Genomic DNA, 5,271 nt, shown 5'->3' with positions numbered 1-5,271 from the left:
TGTACGTACGGTATCTCCAATGGCATTTTTGGGGGGAGAAAATGAAAATGTTTGAAAAAAGTGAATTACAAAATTCAAGCTAGGGGATTATTTATTTGTAGTTTTATTTATACAGGGGGGGGGTTGTCAGTTTCAAAACTGCTTTCCACAACTGCCAAGTTACAAAATACAATTTGATATAATTGAATATGGAACCCAAAAGAATTAAAAAGACTAACAAACACAAAAATATACATTAAAATCTAAACAATAGAAATCAATTAGTTTGAAAATAACCAAAACCCTCAAAAACAAACCCAATAAACCTTTTTTTAAAACAGTAAACGAATCATAAAGTTCATCCTAATCCAATAACTAAATTAAAATTAATATCATACTATCAGACATTTATTGACTTTTGTTAAACCAGGATTTTAAAATGACTATTTTCCTTCATTTATTTTGATTGTTATATACGATAAGGGCATTTTGACCACAGATGGACACAGAGGCAAAAAATCAAATTAATGTTCATGTCAAATTCTTTATGTTTTTTTAATAATAGAAGAACTGAAGTTTCTGGGACAATTTTTTTTCTGACTCTGACAGCCATTTTCTATTTCAATGGCCACCAAAATATGGATACAAATTAGAGTTGAAAATTGTATATTGATACATATATTTTTTTAAAGATTTTAAAGAACAGGTTTGATCATGATGCTTTGCCCTGTGATTTAGCTTGCTGCAATAGCACTTCATAAAATCCCATAGAAAGAAACGCCAGTAGTTCATTTATCTGATAAAAAATATTGATGAAGTATTGATGAAGTCAGTTATCAAAAACATGAACTTTTTTCTCATTTCCCAGAAAAGAGGATATATTATGTGAAACATGGTAGATTTCCTCCTTAGTTTACATCCCTCCCTTCTACACCAAAATTAGAAATAATCAATTAACAATCAGGCCATAGGGTACCATTGAATATGAGTAATGTCAGTTACCAAGTGGAAAATGTAATATCAGTTACCGAGATGTAATGTCAGTTACCATGATAAAACGTTTGTTACCAATAGTGAAATGCAAATATGGTCAATTTCATGGTGAAGAAATATTGTATACTTGTTATTCAAGTCTTTCACTTAGTTAAATCACACTAGAAGGAGCTTGCTATTGATTTTTAAAAGGTATAGTTCACAAGGAATACTATGTAAAATTATGAAGGAACTTGCATTCCCATCGTGCAAAAAAAATAAGTGAAATTGCATATGTACATGTACTTATCAAGTACAACATTTTGTATCAGACAAATATATATATATATTCTGAGGAGGAGGTACTTTTTCCAACCTATTTTCTAAATCTGAAATATTTGGTAAGCTTATGTGATGAATGAGGGTTTCCAGGGCCCCTTTTTTAGTTTCTAGGATTCTTTTGAGATGATTTCCGAGCTAAAAGTAAATTCCTGTTTTTTTTATACCTGTTAGTAGTGTAAATGTGTAATACAATTTTTCTTTGGTTTACAAGTATAGATGAATGGTGAAATTGGACAGTTCTGATCAATGTTGCATGGATCTACTAAAACTGTGGGGTTTTTTTCTAATTCACAAATAGTTCAGTTTCAGTTTAGAAGCTGGAATTTATTTTTTGTTGACAGCTTAAGAAGAAATTAGCAAAGAGAATGATTAAACAAATTATTAAGAAAATTTGAATCCAACAGATATGAACAAGAATTACTTGCACTGACCAGAATATAAATCAATAAAACTGCACGGCTATATGAGATTCGGGGAGGGGTATAGCCTAGGGGAGGAGGCCCTTATTCATTTTGCCTCTTTTGAGGGGAGGAGGAGGTTGGAGAAGGAAAAGGTTTAAAAAGTCAACATAAAACTAATATATGTAAGTATAGTCAGAAAAATCCAAGTGTAGGCCTGCAGTCAATGCAATTATATTAAATTACTATAGGAATATAGGCATACATATAACTGCTATAACTATGACCCCCCCCCCCGAGTAAGCAAAACATACACTTCTCATCTTTCAATGATTTAAAATGTGAAATATTATGAAAATTTTATGATTTTAAAAAGCCTTACATATAAGTTCCAAGAAAATTATGCCTCTGGAAATCATATGGCACTGATAAATGTTAATGTGTAATATCAGTTACTGACAAGTAATAATAAAATGTTTAAAAAAAAGGAATTAAGAAAAAGAAAAAGTTTTTTCATTGAAATGTTCCCAGAAACTCAGGTATTCTTCCACATCAAGCTCACTTTCATGTGAAGCCCTGCACAGAAATGATTCCACACATTTGACTTCCATGTGCTATCTCTATGGCAAATTTAGTGTAATGTCAGTTACCAGCATTGTGGTGGAAAAGTTATCATAGCCCCCAAAAGACAAAAACAAATTATTTGATATTTTGACACATCTATAACCTAGTCAGGTAATGAAGGGATATGAAATTCAAATTATTAGCTACTCAGGGACATGAAATATTTCAATTTTACTGAATACCCTGAAATTGCATGTCCTTTTTGCGTAATGTCAGTTACCGACACACTTTCGCCTGCTGATGCGTAACTATGTGCCCGGGGGGGCCACTTACATTGACGAGTGGATACCATGCGCGACCAAAAAAACACGTAAAAAGGATGTCCTTTTCACGATAGGGGAGGATGTCAAAAACACAAAAATAATGAAAAAAGGGTATCTATTTCGCTAGGAAAATTACGTGTTTAGGGTCGAATTTGCGGGGATGATAAAACAAAATTAAAATGTTTTATAAAGGATGTCCTTTTTGCCCCAACACTTCGTGTTTAGAGTCCTATTTGCGCGAGGTGTAGAAGGTGGGGTCGTACTAAACCAAATAAGGTACAGCCGACGACCGAAGAACCCGTAACAATAAAACATTCCTGTACTTGTTTAGGGGTTCATTTCAGGGAATATTTGCCAAGAGTATCATTTTGTTTCAAATACTTGTTAAGGGTAGGGTTTCAAAACAATACTTCTTAAGGGGTGCATTTTCAGAATATGGAAATTACGTGTTTAGGGCTCTTTTCGAGACCCCATGGTCGCGCATGGTATCCACTCGTGAATGGAAGTGCCCCCCCCCCGGGCAAATGTGGTTACATTGAAAAACTTAGTATCAGAGTATAGAGCAAGGTTCACTTTATGAACTCTAGCAAAAGCAAATTCCCATCATTTGTTGTGTCAGAGATACACACAATGAAAGGTGCGTGAAATTGTGCTGTGTAAGGTCAGTTACCGTGAAAATGCCCATATACGGAAAATCATAATTTCCTTCAGGCATTGATAATTAAATCCCAATAAACCCATTCGAAGTTACTTCATGGACAATTTTTGTCAAATGACCTTTCATTCCTTTCATTGTGGTCATAAGGCAGATTTCAAAGCAAGATATTACGCAAGCTTGCCTTACATAGCATGATGAAGAAATTGAATAGACTAGAATAGCGAACCTTACATTCCTGCTTTGAATGTATATCATAGCATGTTGCACAATGTACTGGGCCAACCGTGAAATACCAGTCGTTCGTGGACGCATTGTTGTTGCTTTTTTTTATGAAACGAAGATACTGTGACAAACTATGGAAGCTTAAAAGTGCCACCGAGATGTTGAGATAATTATCTCTGGAAGTCGACATCTTGATAGCAAAAGATAAGATGACGAGATCCCAGATCTCATCATGTCGACATCTTTTAGAAGAGACGATGAGATGACAAGATCCCGGATCTCATCATGTTGACATCTTGTAGAAGAGATGATGAGATGACAAGATCCCGGATCTCATCATGTTGACATCTTGTAGAAGAGATGATGAGATGACAAGATCCCGGATCTCATCATGTTGACATCTTGTAGAAGAGATGATGAGATGACAAGATCCCGGATCTCATCATGTTGACATCTTGTAGAAGAGATGATGAGATGACAAGATCCCGAATCTCATCATGTTGACATCTTGTAGAAGAGATGATGAAATGAAAAAATCCCGGATCTCATCATGTTGACATATTGTAGAAGAGATGATGAGATGACAAGATCCCGGATCTCATCATGTCAACATCTTTTAGAAGAGATGATGAGATGACAAGATCCCGGATCTCATCGTGTCAACATCTTTTAGAAGAGACGATGAGATGACAAGATCCTGGATCTCATCATGTTGACATCTTGTAGAAGAGATGATGAGATGACAAGATCCCGGATCTCATCATGTTGACATCTTGTAGAAGAGATGATGAGATGACAAGATCTAGGATCTCGTCATGTCTACATCTTTAAGAAGAGATGATTAGATGACATGATCATGGATCGAAGATCTTGTCATCTGACCATCTCTTCTAAAAAATGACGACATGACGAGATCCGGGATCTTGTCATCTCATCATCTCTTCTACACGATGTTGACATGATGAGATCCTGGATCTTGTCATCTCATCATCTCTTCTAAAAGATGACGACATGACGAGATCCGGGATCTTGTCATCTCATCATCTCTTCTAAAAGATGTTGACATGATGAGATTCGGGATCTTGTCATCTCAACATCTCTTCTAAAAGATGTTGACATGATGAGATCCGGGATCTTGACATCTCAACATCTCTTCTAAAAGATGTCAACATGATGAAATCCGGGATCTTGTCATCTCATCATCTCTTCCAGAAGATGTTGACATGATGAGATCTGGGATCTCGTCATCTTATCTTTTGCTATCAAGATGTTCAGGTGTGAGAAAGCTTTAAGGCATGAGTGCAATGAATGGGTTTTTTTCAAACTTTAAATTAACAGAGCCTACAAGTCACTTGCGGGTTATAAACAGGGGTTTCTTTATAAATGAATATATATACTTGAGTATCTATCCAATTGATATAAGGGAAAGGCCATTCGTAAAAATTTGCTTTTTGAACATATTTGAAAAATGGCCAAGTGTATGATTTAGACTCCAAAGAATTTTAACTGAAGGAGAGAGGAGGAGAGAGGAAGAGAACTAAAGAGAAAGGGGCAGAGACAGAAGGGGAGAGGAAAGTCAAAAAAGAATAACAAACAAGAGAGGAGAGCAAGTGAGTTAAGAGAAAATAGAGATCAGGGAGTGTTTCACAAAGATTTAATGACTTAGGGGGTGTTGCAAGAATATATTTGCAATCAATCGCAAATATTCTGTTGCAATTTTACAATTGATTGATCACTTCTAACTAAAGCAAATCAGATTTTACTCCGTGTTTCATGGCGCAGATTTGCAATCAATTGCAAATTTGCAATTAAT

The sequence above is a fragment of the Lytechinus variegatus genome, chromosome 11, assembly GCF_018143015.1.
Source record: "Lytechinus variegatus isolate NC3 chromosome 11, Lvar_3.0, whole genome shotgun sequence".
Lineage (NCBI taxonomy): Eukaryota > Metazoa > Echinodermata > Echinoidea > Temnopleuroida > Toxopneustidae > Lytechinus > Lytechinus variegatus.
This window is presented reverse-complemented; position numbering follows the sequence as displayed.